Raw genomic sequence first — 18,281 nt, 5'->3', positions numbered from 1 at the left:
GGATCAACCCGAGAAGGGCGTAACTGTCCTTCTAATGAATCCTCTTACAGAGGAGGATGGGGGTTTCAGTGATCTCAGAGGTCGCTGTTCCTGTCCAGCAGGCGGCAGTCTCTCTCTCATCTGATACTTTTCTATTTTCCCCATTCACCAAAACAGCTCCTCAGGAGAAAGGAATAAGAAAGGAGACCTGGAGGGGGGTATAGATGTAGAGCTTTCTCCAACACCTCGGAGCCTGGTGGAGAGGAGACTGGGAGGAGGAGTTTTGTCTGATCTACAGACAGATCTACAGGAGGCCATGTGTTCAGTCACTGTGTGCTTGTGTCTCCACAGATGGATCCAGGAGGAGAAATCCACCAGAGAGATGTCCCCGTCCTCTGTATTCCCAGGACTGTCCAGAGGAGAAGGTCCCGGAGAACCCTCAGGTAGATGGAGCTGAGCCCTATACACATCTATATAGGGGGGTCCTGCAGTCATAGAGGGGTCATAGATTGTGGGGGTCTCTTCTGTGGATCTGTTAGATTTCCCACCTGTCTGCTGTATTGTACTGAATTGTTACAGATGACAAATCAGGGGGAAGATCTGACTGATATTAAAGTGGAGGATGAAGAAGAGAGGATGATGGGCGATCCCCCGTGTAAGAGTGAGGTGGAGGAGGACATTCCAGGAGATGTCACCACAGGTATGGAATCATGAATGGAGAAAGTGACTTCAGATTCTGTCCTTGGTGCCTTCAGGGCAGGAGGAGAATCTGATCACCGGCTGCTGCTCTCTGATTGGAGATGTCTCCATCACATCATGAAGTGTTCCCCTTATCCAGCTGACGGTGATCTCTGATCAGATTCTTCTCTGATCCCGGCTGTTCCTGCAGGACATGGCGGTCAGTCACATCCACACACCCACTGGGGACTATGTGGCCACAGATTTTGTGTCTGTGCTATCATGATGGACTACATGTACGGCATTGTGCAGGAATTACATGACCTACATGTACCTCTGTGCAGGAAAGGGTTAAGTATTATTTTGGGCTCGTCAGAAGACATTACAAGAAATCCAGATATTTTGGTGATTTCAGTTAAATCAAATAAATTAGTGAAGAAATCCCCCAATAATAACAGCAGAGAAAAAAAGCTACTCATCTTACTTCTATATTTCATATATGAGGCTGGGGGCAAGAACTGAGGAGACATCTGACAACACACAAGGTCTCCTGACAACTCTGCCCACAAGTCACAGGGGGACATGTTGTCTATAGAACAACCTTAGGCTGTGATATCAGCAGTCAGATGTCTATAATCTAGTGCCCACTATACAGCTCTCCGGGAGCATGTCTTCTGGGGGTCTCCTATAAGGGTCTATGGAGGGAACCTTTCCCCCCTTATGCCCCCTCTCTGAGCGGTGACCGGCTGATGTCTATAATCTAGTGCCCACTATACAGCTCTCCGGGAACATGTCTTCTGGGGGTCTCCTATAAGGGTCTATGGAGGGAACCTTTCCCCCCTTATGCCCCCTCTCTGAGCGGTGACCGGCTGATGTCTATAATCTAGTGCCCACTATACAGCTCTCCGGGAACATGTCTTCTGGGGGTCTCCTATAAGGGTCTATGAGGGAACCTTTCCCCCCTTATGCCCCCTCTCTGAGCGGTGACCGGCTGATGTCTATAATCTAGTGCCCACTATACAGCTCTCCGGGAACATGTCTTCTGGGGGTCTCCTATAAGGGTCTATGGAGGGAACCTTTCCCCCCTTATGCCCCCTCTCTGAGCGGTGACCGGCTGATGTCTATAATCTAGTGTCCACTATACAGCTCTCCGGGAACATGTCTTCTGGGGGTCTCCTATAAGGGTCTATGGAGGGAACCTTTCCCCCCTTATGCCCCCTCTCTGAGCGGTGACCGGCTGATGTCTATAATCTAGTGCCCACTATACAGCTCTCCGGGAACATGTCTTCTGGGGGTCTCCTATAAGGGTCTATGGAGGGAACCTTTCCCCCTTATGCCCCCTCTCTGAGTGGTGACAGGCTGATGTCTATAATCTAGTGCCCACTATACAGCTCTCCGGGAACATGTCTTCTGGGGGTCTCCTATAAGGGTCTATGGAGGGAACCTTTCCCCCCTTATGCCCCCTCTCTGAGCGGTGACCGGCTGATGTCTATAATCTAGTGCCCACTATACAGCTCTCCGGGAACATGTCTTCTGGGGGTCTCCTATAAGGGTCTATGTGGGAACCTTTCCCCCCTTATGCCCCCTCTCTGAGCGGTGACAGGCTGATGTCTATAATCTAGTGCCCACTATACAGCTCTCCGGGAACATGTCTTCTGGGGGTCTCCTATAAGGGTCTATGAGGGAACCTTTCCCCCCTTATGCCCCCTCTCTGAGCGGTGACAGGCTGATGTCTATAATCTAGTGCCCACTATACAGCTCTCCGGGAACATGTCTTCTGGGGGTCTCCTATAAGGGTCTATGGAGGGAACCTTTCCCCCCTTATGCCCCCTCTCTGAGCGGTGACCGGCTGATGTCTATAATCTAGTGCCCACTATACAGCTCTCCGGGAACATGTCTTCTGGGGGTCTCCTATAAGGGTCTATGGAGGGAACCTTTCCCCCTTATGCCCCCTCTCTGAGTGGTGACAGGCTGATGTCTATAATCTAGTGCCCACTATACAGCTCTCCGGGAACATGTCTTCTGGGGGTCTCCTATAAGGGTCTATGGAGGGAACCTTTCCCCCTTATGCCTCCTCTCTGAGCGGTGACCGGCTGATGTCTATAATCTAGTGCCCACTATACAGCTCTCCGGGAACATGTCTTCTGGGGGTCTCCTATAAGGGTCTATGGAGAGAACCTTTCCCCCCTTATGCCCCCTCTCTGAGCGGTGACCGGCTGATGTCTATAATCTAGTGCCCACTATACAGCTCTCCGGGAACATGTCTTCTGGGGGTCTCCTATAAGGGTCTATGGAGGGAACCTTTCCCCCTTATGCCTCCTCTCTGAGCGGTGACCGGCTGATGTCTATAATCTAGTGCCCACTATACAGCTCTCCGGGAACATGTCTTCTGGGGGTCTCCTATAAGGGTCTATGGAGGGAACCTTTCCCCCCTTATGCCCCCTCTCTGAGCGGTGACCGGCTGATGTCTATAATCTAGTGCCCACTATACAGCTCTCCGGGAACATGTCTTCTGGGGGTCTCCTATAAGGGTCTATGGAGGGAACCTTTCCCCCTTATGCCTCCTCTCTGAGCGGTGACCGGCTGATGTCTATAATCTAGTGCCCACTATACAGCTCTCCGGGAACATGTCTTCTGGGGGTCTCCTATAAGGGTCTATGGAGGGAACCTTTCCCCCCTTATGCCCCCTCTCTGAGCGGTGACCGGCTGATGTCTATAATCTAGTGCCCACTATACAGCTCTCCGGGAACATGTCTTATGGGGGTCTCCTATAAGGGTCTATGAGGGAACCTTTCCCCCTTATGCCCCCTCTCTGAGTGGTGACCGGCTGATGTCTATAATCTAGTGCCCACTATACAGCTCTCCGGGAACATGTCTTCTGGGGGTCTCCTATAAGGGTCTATGAGGGAACCTTTCCCCCCTTATGCCCCCTCTCTGAGCGGTGACCGGCTGATGTCTATAATCTAGTGCCCACTATACAGCTCTCCGGGAACATGTCTTCTGGGGGTCTCCTATAAGGGTCTATGAGGGAACCTTTCCCCCCTTATGCCCCCTCTCTGAGCGGTGACCGGCTGATGTCTATAATCTAGTGCCCACTATACAGCTCTCCGGGAACATGTCTTCTGGGGGTCTCATATAAGGGTCTATGGAGGGAACCTTTCCCCTCTTATGCCCCCTCTCTGAGCGGTGACCGGCTGATGTCTATAATCTAGTGCCCACTATACAGCTCTCCAGGAACATGTCTTCTGGGGGTCTCCTATAAGGGTCTATGAGGGAACCTTTCCCCCTTATGCCCCCTCTCTGAGCGGTGACCGGCTGATGTCTATAATCTAGTGCCCACTATACAGCTCTCCAGGAACATGTCTTCTGGGGGTCTCCTATAAGGGTCTATGAGGGAACCTTTCCCCCCTTATGCCCCCTCTCTGAGCGGTGACCGGCTGATGTCTATAATCTAGTGCCCACTATACAGCTCTCCGGGAACATGTCTTATGGGGGTCTCCTATAAGGGTCTATGAGGGAACCTTTCCCCCTTATGCCCCCTCTCTGAGCGGTGACCGGCTGATGTCTATAATCTAGTGCCCACTATACAGCTCTCCGGGAACATGTCTTCTGGGGGTCTCCTATAAGGGTCTATGAGGGAACCTTTCCCCCCTTATGCCCCCTCTCTGAGCGGTGACCGGCTGATGTCTATAATCTAGTGCCCACTATACAGCTCTCCGGGAACATGTCTGCTGGGGGTCTCCTATAAGGGTCTATGGAGGGAACCTTTCCCCCTTATGCCCCCTCTCTGAGCGATGACCGGCTGATGTCTATAATCTAGTGCCCACTATACAGCTCTCCAGGAACATGTCTTCTGGGGGTCTCCTATAAGGGTCTATGAACCTTTCCGCCCCTTATGCCCCCTCTCTGACGTCTAAGTATTCAGCAGAGACAAAAACAATTTAATGGGTGGGAAAATTTGTTCTGCTTCGGGACTCATGGAAAGAAGAAATTTCAGTGAGTAAATTTGAACTTTTTATATTGTCCCTCAGCAGCACACTAAAGGGAGATTGCAAGCAGTATAAAAAAGCTGGGGAAATTAGGAAATCAGGGCCTGAGGAAAACAGGCCCGGTGTGGGCTATATGGAAGGATTTCCGCAATCACTGAGGCTTGATCTTACATGACTTTGAGTAGCACCTTCAGAGGTGGAAATACATAAACGCAGAACTGAATCTAGATTTTCTGGTGCAGAAGACTGACAGCTTGACCCACTTGACATGACAGAAGAGCATCTGAATCTGCTCTCAGGAGCCAGTCATCCAGATATGGGACAACAAACATGCCCTACACTCTGAGGGCTGCTGCAACGATGACGGACAGTTTTTATAAATTCTCTGGGTGCACTGAATAGGCTGAACAGGAGACAAATGAATTGGTAATGAACCATGAAGATATTGCTATGCGGAGGAAGTGCTTGTGACACCTCAAAAATGGAACATGGAGAGAGGCATCTTTGATGGTAGCCATGAAGTCTCCTTTTTGAAGCAGAAACATGACTGAACTGATTGTTTCCATTCCGATCCTATTTTTGGCCACAGACTTGTCTACAAAACTGTATCACTAAACGGTATATAGTAGAAACGTTACAGCCAGCTCACCTTCTTATCCTGTGTGGCGGTGCACGGGGCGGACTCAAGCCAGTCCTCAAAGGTAATGCACAAAGTAGAAAGAATGCTCCAGCACCAGAACGGACATAATGAAAATTCCCGATCTTTATTCATCACCGAAATACAGGTGGACACAGCAAACAGTGATACCAACTCCCACTCGATCTTCAAGATCTACGCGTTTCGAACAGTAGTGTTCTTACTCATGATCTAAGGCGTCTGACATGTTGTGGGCTGAAATAAGGTTCACCTCCAGTGTTCCCACCCTCAAGGAGGGGTCACAAGAGGCAACGTGAACAGAAAATCAGACCAGTCCATGTGAGACACCTGTGTAAACATATTCACCTGTGGCACATATACCAAACCTAGTTCACAGTGCTAAAAAATGTTAATACAAAATATATGTAAAAAATACAAAATATAAAACCATGTAGTTATTTACTTCCAACATCAAAGTACAATTTATCATTAATAAGATTAGACATCAAATTATAATAAGTCTTGCATAGTATACAATGTATGTATGAGGCCCATAATAGTCCAACCAAGTTAGAAAATAATTATAGAGATGAGACTAGAAAAACATAAAACCAAGAAGCCAAAAGGACCGAATTAAATTAACATTTTCTTATAGTTCCATTTCGGCGATACCCGGGTGCATCTCATTCCACATTTCATTTTCTTATTTTGTTTGCATTCATCTTTATTTCGGTTGTAATTTACTATTAGATGATAATATAATTTGACTGTAATTCAAGGATAAACCGGCTATTCCATCCGCGTCATGTTCATGAATTAATACAAGGCGCGGATAGACGCCAGAACTCCTGTATGAAAAGTAACACGTAGAGCTACGATGCACTCAGGGATCGCCGATCACGCTGCTTGTTCCAGCTGGACCGCATCAGCCCCCTGTTCTGATTCACACCGCATCTTCAAAGAAATCGCTCCATATGAACTGCGGCGCCAACCCAGGAATGCGAACCGGCCCATCGGGGAAAGTAATACGTTATTTCATTATAATATCGATCCCATAACTCAGCATCAATGAGGTCATATTATAGAAGTTGAAACTGACATCTGTAGGTGTCAAACATTTTAAAACATTTTGATGACAGGTGAATACTATATACTTTACGCCGCAGTTCATATGGAGCGATTTCTTTGAAGATGCGGTGTGAATCAGAACAGGGGGCTGATGCGGTCCAGCTGGAACAAGCAGCGTGATCGGCGATCCCTGAGTGCATCGTAGCTCCACATGTTACTTTTCATACAGGAGTTCTGGCGTCTATCCGCGCCTTGTATTAATTCATGAACATGACGCGGATGGAATAGCCGGTTTATCCTTGATTTACATTCAAATTATATTATCATCTAATAGTAAATTACAACCGAAATAAAGATGAATGCAAACAAAATAAGAAAATGAAATGTGGAATGAGATGCACCCGGGTATCGTCGAAATGGAACTATAAGAAAATGTTAATTTAATTCGGTCCTTTTGGCTTCTTGGTTTTATGTTTTTCTAGTCTCATCTCTATAATTATTTTCTAACTTGGTTGAACTATTATGGGCCTCATACATACATTGTATACTATGCAAGACTTATTATAATTTGATGTCTAATCTTATTAATGATAAATTGTACTTTGATGTTGGAAGTAAATAACTACATGGTTTTATATTTAGTATTTTTTACATATATTTTGTATTAACATTTTTTAGCACTGTGAATTATGTTTGGTATATGTGCCACAGGTGAATATGTTTACACAGGTGTCTCACATGGACTGGTCTGATTATCTGTTCACGTTGCCTCTTGTGACCCCGACTTGAGGGTGGGAACACTGGAGGTGAACCTTATTTCAGCCCACAACATGTCAGACGCCTTAGATCATGAGTAAGAACACTACTGTTCGAAACGCGTAGATCTTGGGGATCGAGTGGGAGTTGGTATCACTGTTTGCTGTGTCCACCTGTATTTCGGTGATGAATAAAGATCGGGAATTTTCATTATGTCTGTTCTGGTGCTGGAGCATTCTTTCTACTTTGTGTATCACTAAATGCCTAGTTCCTTCTTTTTTTTTGGCAAAGCTAAAACTCTGGAGTAGGTTCCTTGACCCTGTTGGTGTAGGGGTGCCAATTCCAGAGCTCCTTTTTAGACAAACTCATGGACGGTCCGTCTCGCTCTCGTGCATTCATCGGTTCTGGAAAATCAAATCATTTTCTGAAAGACTTAACTTTTTTCCATCTGCAGAGCTCTGTGAGGGCTCCTTTTTTGCGTGGTGATCTGTAGTTTTTATTGGGGTAGTTTTTATTTTATTTTTGGCGTACAAGGTGACCAAAATCTGCGAATTGTACTTTTTTTTTTCTTTTCCTTACGGTGTTAACCACACAGAATAAAATATTCTTGTCAATGGATTTTCACGGGCTGCCTGGGCCACGGCCTGTTGGTCAGATAGCCATGGTAGGCCTAGGAACCTTCACAAGACCCCAGGCTGTCATGGCAATAGATCTGAGCCCCACGATTTTGCCGCAGGGGCTCAGATCAGAGGATAAAGGGAGCCTCCTCCCTCTGTATAAAGCCACAGATGCCACGGCCGCTACGGACAACGGCATCTGAGGATTGGTATCATTGCCAATCTTGGTCACTGCCGGTAGGTGTCTGCTGTACTATACAGCCCATGTATATAGGGAGCTCCATGTAATCTCACTACATACATTCCCTGCACGCTAATGCCATACATGTATGGCGTTATGTGTTAAGGGGTTAAATGAGCTTGTATCAAAGTGATGCCCAAATGGTGTTGAAGGGCAAAATGTGTTGGCAGAGAGAAGAGCTGGTTGTCAGACATGGTCGGACTTTTCACTTATTTGAATTTTGTCAAGTCCTGATTTACTGTATGTGATAAAAGTAATGACCGGGTGTAGAGCAGAATCCTGTCAGGAACTTATAGAAAGCTGTATAAGGCTGGGATCACATGTGGAGTTTGGTCTGGGCAATTGATAGAAATATAATAGAAACCAAAATGCAGACTCAGTAACTAACCTGATCGTGGCCTTGTCAGTAATTTTGGTTATGGGTCAGGAGTCCTGTGGAAGGGATGGGGATTCCTCAGGGAGGTGCCCTTCAGCTGTACTGTCAGGAGTCCTGTGGAAGGGATGTAGACTCCTCGGGGAGGTGCCCTTCAGCTGCGCTCTAAGGAGTCCATTCTGTGCTGTGCTATGACTAGTCCAGTGGAAGGGATGGGCATGTCCAGGGGAACTCTGCGTGGTCTCAAACCCAAGATCTTCTGTATAGGAAGAAGAAGATCTATCAGTTGAGCCTTTGAAAGCAGCTCAGGATGGTTATCCTGCTGTAAACACTCCATTCCTTATGTAAGATACTATACATAGCTGAGTGTATTGCCCTGCATAGAAGGGTGGTACTCCAAGCTGCCACTGGAATAGCCTTGTCCTCTAAGGACGAGTAATACTCCCAAGACCAGCTCAGGATGGTGGTGGCGGTAGTCCTGTAATATCCTGCTGAAGACATTCCATCTCTTTTATATAGAGATAGTCTTGTCTTCCAAGGACTCTCATAAAATCAGCTCAGGATGTTGGTGGTGGTAGTAATGTCATCCAGCTGTAAGCATTCCATCTCCCGTACAGTTCACTATATATAGCTAAGAACATGGCCCTGAACAGAAGGTGCTCCCAGCTCCTTTACACTGCATTGTCTCCTCCAAGGCGACGCTTAAGCTTGATGAGGTACTCCTACCATATCCAGCTGCTGTTTCCTTAAGGGTACAACACATATATATATTGCACTCCCACTAAGGTGGTCCTCCCACCGCTCTTTGATAGAATCGTATTTCCTTGTGACAGATGGTACTCCCTTTAAAAGGAGCAGTACCTGTAATACTACGGGGTATGCTTGCTATCGAGTGCACCTCCATATATCCCAGAGAAACCACTGCCTGCAGGCAGGGATGGAAACAGCAGATAGGGGCGGCCGCAGTCTGCCCGCACATCGCTAACAAAATAACCATGGAAAAATGTTTAATTAATCATTATTTTCATTTAAAGAGGACCTTTCATTACAATAAAAAATCTAAACGAAGTATGCTGGCATGGAGAGTGGCACCCAGGGATCTCCCTGCACTTACTATTATCCCTGGGCGCCGCTCCGTTCTCCCGGTATAGGCTCCGGTATCTTCAGATTTTCGGCTCAACTGGGAGGAGTCTGCTCTTGTTCTCCTGGGCGTCTCCTTCTCCCAGGCTGTAGCGCTGGCCAATCGCAGCACTCAGCTCATAGCCTGGGAGAGAAAAAACTCTCAGGCTATGAGCTGAGCGCTGCGATTGGCCAGCGCTAAAGCCTGGGAGAAGGAGACGCCCAGGAGAACAAGAGCAGGCTCCTCCCGGTTAAGCCGAAAATCTGAAGATACCGGAGCCTATACCGGGAGAACAGAGCGGCGCCCAGGGATAATAGTAAGTGCAGGGAGATCCCTGAGCGCCGCTCTCCATGTCTGTATACTTAGTTTAGATTTTTTATCGTAATTAAAGGTCCTCTTTAAGTCACAATTAGTGATGAGTGAAGCAAGCTTTGGATGCTTCATCTGTATTCGCTTTGTTTATTACTTCGAACCGAACTTGGCTTCAGTTCCGAGGTACCCGATGGAACCAATGCAGAGTTCAGTTTCAAGTTTTAAAGTGGTTTTCCATTTTAAAAATCAATTACCGAAGTTGTTCACGTGCGACTTCCAGAATAACTAACTTCGGCTCATCGGAGCCTATACATTCTAAGACTGTACGGAGATCCATCTCCGTATAGTATTAATCCAAAGTTATGAACGAAGCGACTTCGGATGCAACATCCAAAGCTCGCTTTGTTCATCTCTAGTCACAATTCAAATCAGTTTTTGGTGTGTTTTCTTTCTTTTTTCACAAATTCAAATTTATATCTTCACAGGAAATCCCAATGAGAATTCAGAGGGAAACTTCATGTTATCACTACATTATAAAGTAGAAGATGAAGACATCACGCAGCGCTCTTCAGGAGAAAACCTCATTACATTAAATCATCATGTACATCCAGGACTTCACAGTGCAGATCTGTCATGTAATCTCCCTAATCATGAAGAACCTTCTCCTGACCAATCACAGATTCTTACCACAAGTACAGCTCAGAAAGAGGGTGAAAGGTTCCAGTACAGTAAAGAGTTCCCTAAAAGATCAAGTCTTTCTACACCTGGAAGAATTCACACAGGAGAGAAGCCATACTCCTGTTCAGAATGTGGGAAATGCCTTTACAAAGAAATCTAATTTTATTACACATCAGAGAATTCACACAGGAGAGAAACCATATTCATGTTCAGAATGTGGGAAATGTTTTGCAGATAAATCAAGTTTTATTAAACATATAAGAATACACACAGGAGACAAACCATATTCATGTTCAGAATGTGGGAAATGTTTTACACAAAAATCATATCTTGCTACACATTTGAGAATTCACATAGGAGAGAAGAAGTATTCTTGTTCAGAATGTGGGAAGAGCTTTCTAAAGAAGTCAAAACTTGTTATACATGAGAGAACTCACACAGGAGAGAAGCCATATTCATGTTCAGAATGTGGGAAATGTTTTGCACAAAAAGCACATCTTGTTATACATGAAAAAATTCACACAGGAGAGAAAATGCATTTATGCTCAGAATGTGGGAAATGTTTTACACGAAAATCACATCTTGTTAAACATCAGAGAATTCACACAGGGGAGATGTATTCATGTTCAGAATGTGGGAAGCGTTTTACACAAAAATCATATCTTGATGCACATAGGAGAATTCACACAGGGGAGAAGATGTATTCATGTTCAGAATGTAGGAAGCATTTTACACAAAAATCATATCTTGATGTACATCAGAGAATTCACACAGGAGAGAACATGTATTCATGTTCAGAATGTAGGAAAAGTTTTATAAGGAAATCAGATCTTATTACACATGAGAGAATTCATACAGGAGAGAAGCCATATTCATGTTCCGAATGTGGGATATGTTTTACAAAGAAATCACATCTTGATACACATGAGAGAATTCACACAGGAGAAAAGCCATATTCATGTACGGAATGTGGGAAATGTTTTACACGAAAATCTTGTCTTGTTACACATAAGACAATTCACACAGGAGAGAAGCCATATTCATGTTCAGAATGTGGGAAGCGCTTTTCAGAGAAATCAAAACTTGTTAGACATGTGAGAATTCACACAGGAGAGAAGCCGTATTCATGTTTAGAATGTGGGGAGCGCTTTTTGGATAAATCACAACTTATTAGACATGAAAGAATTCACACTGAAAAGAAACCATTTTCACATTTTGCAACCTATTAGGTTATCAATGGTCCTTAAACAGCCAATAAGAAGGTTGTTTTTTTTGTGTGAAATTGTCCTGGATCTGCCAAACAACAATAATATGACCAAGAGCCATGGAGGAAAAGTATTGTGGTTAAAGATGAACCGTCCCCATGAACCTCGCTTCTTATCACTGTATTCACACCTCCATCCACACTGTGGCAGACTCCAGAGTGACATGGGGAGAAGTAACGACGCTCCATGTAATAGTTTTATAACGTATGTGGACATATTCATATTTCATCTTCGTTCAAACAGTATTTACAGATAAAATAAACTCTTCTATTTGCTCCACGACAGCGTCACCATTGTCACTGACAGACATTGTCTTTTTGGCTTATATTATACTTTCTCCTAGCGATGTGACCTTCATTACTCCTACAGACTAAACCTCCTGTGCGGAGACAGTGATATTGGTGGCATGATGGCTATATCACTGATTTATCTGACCTGTGTGATCTGTGATAATGAACTCCATATGTACATTCCTGAGGTTTAATGGTAAACCTATCTAGATACCTGGAGCTGAGTGATATATCGGTGGTGGGAATCGCTGGTGATGTCATATCTGTTAATTAACCTCTGAATAATGCCAACATGAATTCAGTGACCAAGTGATGCTCATATATGTGTTTCATATGTATCCTCACTCCATCTTTATTACCTGCAGAACATGAATGGAGACATGGTGCTGAATTATTATTATTTTGTGGTCAGTAGGTCACCCTCTCATTTGGTTTGTAGTTTTGTTGAATAATAAATACACCATGCAGTTTTTCATTTTTAATATGCATTTTTCAATTTTTTTTCTGTACATTTTTTATATTATCTCTCAATACAACACCATCCCCCGGCTGTAGTGAATAATACTATAACATAAATAATATAATTGCACAAGAGGAACACAGTTATACAGCTTTATGGTCATAATATAGCCAAATAATATACCGTACCTAGGTTTTTATTTCAGATTGTATAATTGGATATAAAAGGTCCATTGACACCACATGACGGCTTCTAGAAAACATCTGATAAATCCTGTACAGGAAGATATGTATTTTCTTAATGTCTTATATTTTAAATCTTACAGCTGAAGCTTAACCGAGTTTCATCTGAAAGACTGGATACTATGGTCAGCGGCATAGGATCAGGGACCCCAATTCTGCAGATAACCAGAGGTCCCAGAGGATGCAGGATATGCCATAAATGAAAACCCTGATAAGAAACGTTGCTGTTTTAATGATATTGAAGATAACATTATGTACTTGCCCTGAAGTTAAGTCCTGTGATTAACACCTGCTTGGGCTTGCTCCATGTTCTCCCATCTGAAGTTATGTTCAAGGAGAAATTCTGATTAAGGACACTCGAGTTCCCTGATGTTCTCTGTAACAAACCATTGAGTGTACTGGTGCATTGTCATAGACTGGAATATTTCTGTCCTCGACCAAAGTTTATCAATATTAATAACAACAATGAACAAACTTTAACAATAAAAGTTTCATTTGTAAAATACATTTTGGTCTCTTTGTCTTGATCCACAGATGTCCTCGTCAGACCCAACCATTTCGTTAGCTGTGCTATTACGTTTGGTTTTGAGGGGGGCTGTCAAGAATGAGCATAATGTCACTGGTGAACAACTCTATTTCTTATCTGTGTCACTGGGACACACAGGAGAGACCATGGTTATAGGTGCGGACACTAAGCATAAAAAGTGCTCAATCCTCCAACCAGCTATACCCTTGCCACAGGTACTAAGCAGATCAGTGCTATGCTAGTGCCTGTAAGAGGCAGACATACCTACATTCGCAGCTGTCTCTGCTTCTCCACATCCCCTCCTCCCTGTGGGAATTTCTTGTGTGTCCTTTAGAGAAGGAGACTACTCAGGGGTGAAGGTTTCTAATACAGAGCATGCTATAGACGAGGAGAAGTCATTTAAACTCTTCTATGATTGACAGCCTAATTGTAGTAGTTGGTGAGACCCTGCAGGTCAAGGAAATTGCTTTTTTTTCTGCACAAGAAGGGGTTTGTTATGTTGGTGGCTTGTACCTACTGCTGCCTTGCTACTCCAGACTAGTGTTGATCACGAATATTCGAATTTCGAATTTTTATTGCGAATATAGGTACTTCGAAAATTCGCGAATATTTTGAATATAGTTATATATTTTCCCTTTTTTTTTTATCAGTACACATGATCCCTCCCTGCTTCTAGCTTGTGGGCCAATAAGAAGGCTGCAATATTCTTGACTTTAGGAGTAGTAGTGTTTGCGAATTTTGCTCTATATTCTTTTTTTTCAAATATTCGCTATATTGCTATATATTCTTGTTTTATATTATTACGAATATTCGAAAAAACTAAGTTATAGCAATATAGCGAATATTCGGAAAAAAAAGAATATAGAGCAATTTAGCTAATATAGTGCTATAATGTTCTTTGTCTAATAGTTGTAATTTTTTTTCTCATCTGAAGTTCAGATTGGAAAAAAAATACAACTATAAAAAAAAAGATTATAGCACTATATTAGCTAAATTGCTCTATATTCGTTTTTTTTTCGAATATTCGCTATATTGCTATATATTCTTGTTTTAGAATATTACGAATATTTGAAAAAACTAAGTTATAGCAATATAGCGAATATTCGGAAAAAAAATCGAATATAGAGCAATTTAGCTAATATAGTGCTATAATCTTCTTTGTCTAATAGTTGTAAGTTGAAAAATTTGCAATAAAAAATTCTAATCCGCAAATTCGCATATTACACAATCATTACCTTTCCGATTTTTCGAGTAAAAAAAATCGGGAATTTTCGAATTTGCAAATATTCAACTAATATTCTACAAAATATTCGCGAAATATCGCGAATTCGAATATGACCCCTGCCGCTCATCACTACTCCAGACTGGCATGGATGCTGCTCCATGTGTCTGTCACAGGTCCAGCGTTCTGGCAGCAGGCCTGGGCATCTGTGTCCTGTTTGTCTACTGGGAATATTCTTCATTGAACCTCACCTCATTCTGCAGTATTGCAAGGGTTAACCCTTCTTTGGTTCTGTGTGCAGCAACTAGGCTGTTTCTAATGTGTAATCAGCTTCTGCTATATGTGCCATGCTGTTTATCTCATTCTCTGCCTGAGCAATAGGTTTACTAGCTAGCTAGATCCTTCGAAGGTGTGCTATAATCTGCTTATCTGCCTGTGTACTGACCTCTGCTGTTTGACCTGACCCATACCTGATCACCATACTGTACTGTCTGTCCTGTTTCATAGAGTCAAATAAAACTCTGCCTGCCCAGACTTTGGCCTGTTATTGACTATTGCTTTTTCTGATCTCTCGGTGCCCTGCACCTTTGGCTCTGACCACTACTCCAGGATGTAGTGGCCTGATGGCTCCCCTGAAGCAAAGTCTTGATCCCTGTATAAAGTTTAGAGGGTGAATACCAAGGTACTGCTAGGATAATGCCCTCAGGTTTAGCCCAAAGTCAAACTGGTTAGTTGACACAGTGGTTCCACACCAACTGATTGGAACAGGTTTTCATTCTGGCGTTCTCCAAAGGTTTTTCCAAACCATACAAATTCTGATTCCTGTCTGTCCAAAGAGTGGGATTTCCCAGACCAATGCTTTCTGTGCCAAACTTCTGGACCCTTTATACCCCTTTCCTCAAGAACTTGTTAAAAAGTGATCCTCCCATTGTAGATCATCCAGTGTCTAAACAAACCATTCTTCCCATGGCGGGTGCAACTTCCTGCTCCGACCAAAGAGAAGCCGTTGGGTCAGCTCACTACCCTCTCTTTGGCTTCTACATTGGTCAGCAAGGCCATTGCAGAGTTGGCTTTCCATCTCCTCAATGGAATCCTCATGGGTGAATCTCCAGAGGAATTGGCATACATCACCTTCAAATTTCAACACAATGTCCCAAACTTGTGCCTCTTTGCAAATACCAAATGTGCCTACAATACAAATCTTCAGACAGGGTGTACACTGAGACATGAGCATAAGACCTGGCAGAAACCTTTTCTACTGTACATGTACATTAGGGGTCTCAAACTCGGGCAGATATATGGACCGCAGAAAGAATAAAATTCCAGTTGACGGGCTGTGTTAACTTCAAATACCTCCCAGCAGCATCTGATAACACCGTGCAGCACATAACAGCTGTCAGCAGTGCAAAATAAACACCACCATGCAACATAAATATATCTCCCTAATAGCCTAAAATAAACACCCCCAAGAAGTACAAAACACCAAGCATTATTGTCCCCTGATAACCCCTCCCCCATTGGCAGTATTGTCCATGACAACCCCACCTCCACTGGAAGAATTATTGTCTCCTGACAGCCCCTCCCCCACTGGCAGCAGTATTAACCCCTGACAACCACTCCCCCACAGGCAGCAGTGTTGTCCCCAGACAACCCCTCCCCCACTGGCAGCAGTATTGCCTCAGATAAACCCCCCCCCCCACCCCCCCCATTGGCAGAAGTATTGTTCCCTGACATTTTCTCCAGCACTAGTAAAAAAGTACTTTTTGCATAAAAATCACTTAAAGCATTAAAAAAATAACAAAAAATTGCAAAACGCCTCAAAAAGGCCAAAATGTGTCACAGTTTTTATGGCATGTTTTTGTGGATACCTTTGGCATTTTTCAAGTCTTATGAAAACACCAGAAAATGATGCGAAATCACCAAAAATACAATGCAAAAATGCCAGGAAAAGATGTCACAAATGCATTTTTTGAAAAGGCATATGATTTTAATGATCGTTGATTATCATCCGTCATGTAAAACACAAATATGTAAAATGACCTGCAATGCAGATTCTAAAGCATGTCAATCCCACACAGGGTATTCGTGCATCTTCTGTAAGCCTGCTTTTACACCTGTGTTTTGATCAGTGATTATCATCAGCGATTGTGAGCCAAAACCAGGAATGGAAGCTACACAGAGATAAAGTACAGGGTGGGCCACGAAAAAAGTAGCCGCCTCCAATATCTCCAAATCAAACTGCCTAATAGTAAATCTGTCTTAGTTGTCCATAGCAACCAATCAGAGCCCTGTAGGAACTGAAAGCTGAGCTCTGATTGGTTGCTATGGGCAACTAAGTCTGATTTATTATTCAGTTTGATAAAAGAGGCCGATTGTGCCCGAAAGATGGTGTTCCACCTGGAGCAGTGATTGTGGAAGGCTACAGTATGTGCGAAGCAGATCAATTAGGAAAAGCAAGAGACATGTGCCGACAGCAGGCACCCACTAACGAAACCACCGGCTAATGGTATTCAGAGCCTGGTTTGAAAACGGTATCAAACTGACTGCAAACATGAAGAAACCGAGTCCTCCATCCATTAGGACGGCTGAAGTTGTGCATAAAAGTCAGCAGCGGATTGCAAGGAGCCCCCAAAAATCACCTCGAAGACTCTCAGCAAGTTGGTGTATCACGGCCGATGTGTCAGCGAGCGCTGAAATCTCTGAACCTGAAACCGAATAACGTGTGCAGGAACTGAAAGAGTCAGACAAAGCTGGACGCGGAAATTACTGGACCTGGGACTGGGATTCGTGCCCCCACCTATCCCTTCGGTTGAACTTGATGGACCTATGTCTTTTTTCAACCGTATTAACTGTGTAACTATGATTACTGAAGGACATTAGGACCCATTGCTGGACTTTATGACGGATGAAGCTTGGTTTCATTTATCAGGTCACGTAATTTCCCAGAATACGAGGTACTGGTCCACTGAAAACTGCATTTGACTAACAAAACAAAACTTCCCGCCCAGAAAATTGATGTTTGGTGCACAGTGTCAGGAACACGAATAGGATGAACTCAAGGAGAACATCACAAACATCATCCGCAGCATCACAAGCAGCATCAGCCAACAGAATCCGACCTGCCTGAAGATGCAAAGACAAGCGTGGACTGCAGGTAGCTGAACTGTTGTATCTGTTCTTCGTGCCAGAGTTTACATCCTGCTTTAACCTTGTACTGTTTGTTAGGGCGTGCACGGGCGTGTCTCTCCTCCCTTGTGAGGCAGCATGTACACGCCTTCTATCTCCCCAGCCTATGGCTGAGTTGCAGGAAGTATTTGAGGGCGCTTCCTGCCCTAAGAAGGCGCCTGAGCAATCTTGGTCACTATCTTGTCTAGTTCCTAGTCTGAAGGTGTTTTTGGAGTTCCTGCTTTTCTGTGTACCGGACCCTGCTTTTGGATTTAGGAGATTTTGCTCGTTTGCTGCCTGCCTCTGACTTTGGACTTCGTTTACGGACTTTGCTTGATTGCTGCCTGCCCTGACTTCAGACTTCCGGACCATGTCCTTCCCCTCGGTGCTGGCTCGGGGACTGCTCTGGAGTGGCACCTGGTGATTACCCTAACAGCCCAAGCCTATCCTTACCATCAGAGGCTCTAGTGAAGACCAGGTAGTCACTTAGTCACGCCGCTCCATGGTATAGCCGGTCAGTAGCACAGTGGGTCCACACCCGATCGCATAACATCGGGTCCAATTGTAACAAATTGGTGGGAAGATTTGATTCAGGTACAAATAAATTCAACCTGAATCAAGAGTGCTCAGATTGCCCTAGGACTTCATCCAATCCCCGTCAAG

At 44.2% G+C, this 18,281-nt stretch overlaps 1 pseudogene; it reads left to right on the top strand.

The window, feature by feature from the left end:
- Window positions 1-13,160, top strand: part of LOC122924957 — a 291,897-nt pseudogene extending 278,737 nt beyond the window's left edge.
- Window positions 13,161-18,281: the final 5,121 nt, after the last annotated feature.

Source organism: Bufo gargarizans, chromosome 1, assembly GCF_014858855.1.
Source record: "Bufo gargarizans isolate SCDJY-AF-19 chromosome 1, ASM1485885v1, whole genome shotgun sequence".
In the NCBI taxonomy this organism is placed as follows: Eukaryota; Metazoa; Chordata; class Amphibia; order Anura; family Bufonidae; genus Bufo; species Bufo gargarizans.
Note: the sequence above shows the minus strand (reverse complement) of the source record. Positions and strands in the feature narration are given on the sequence as shown.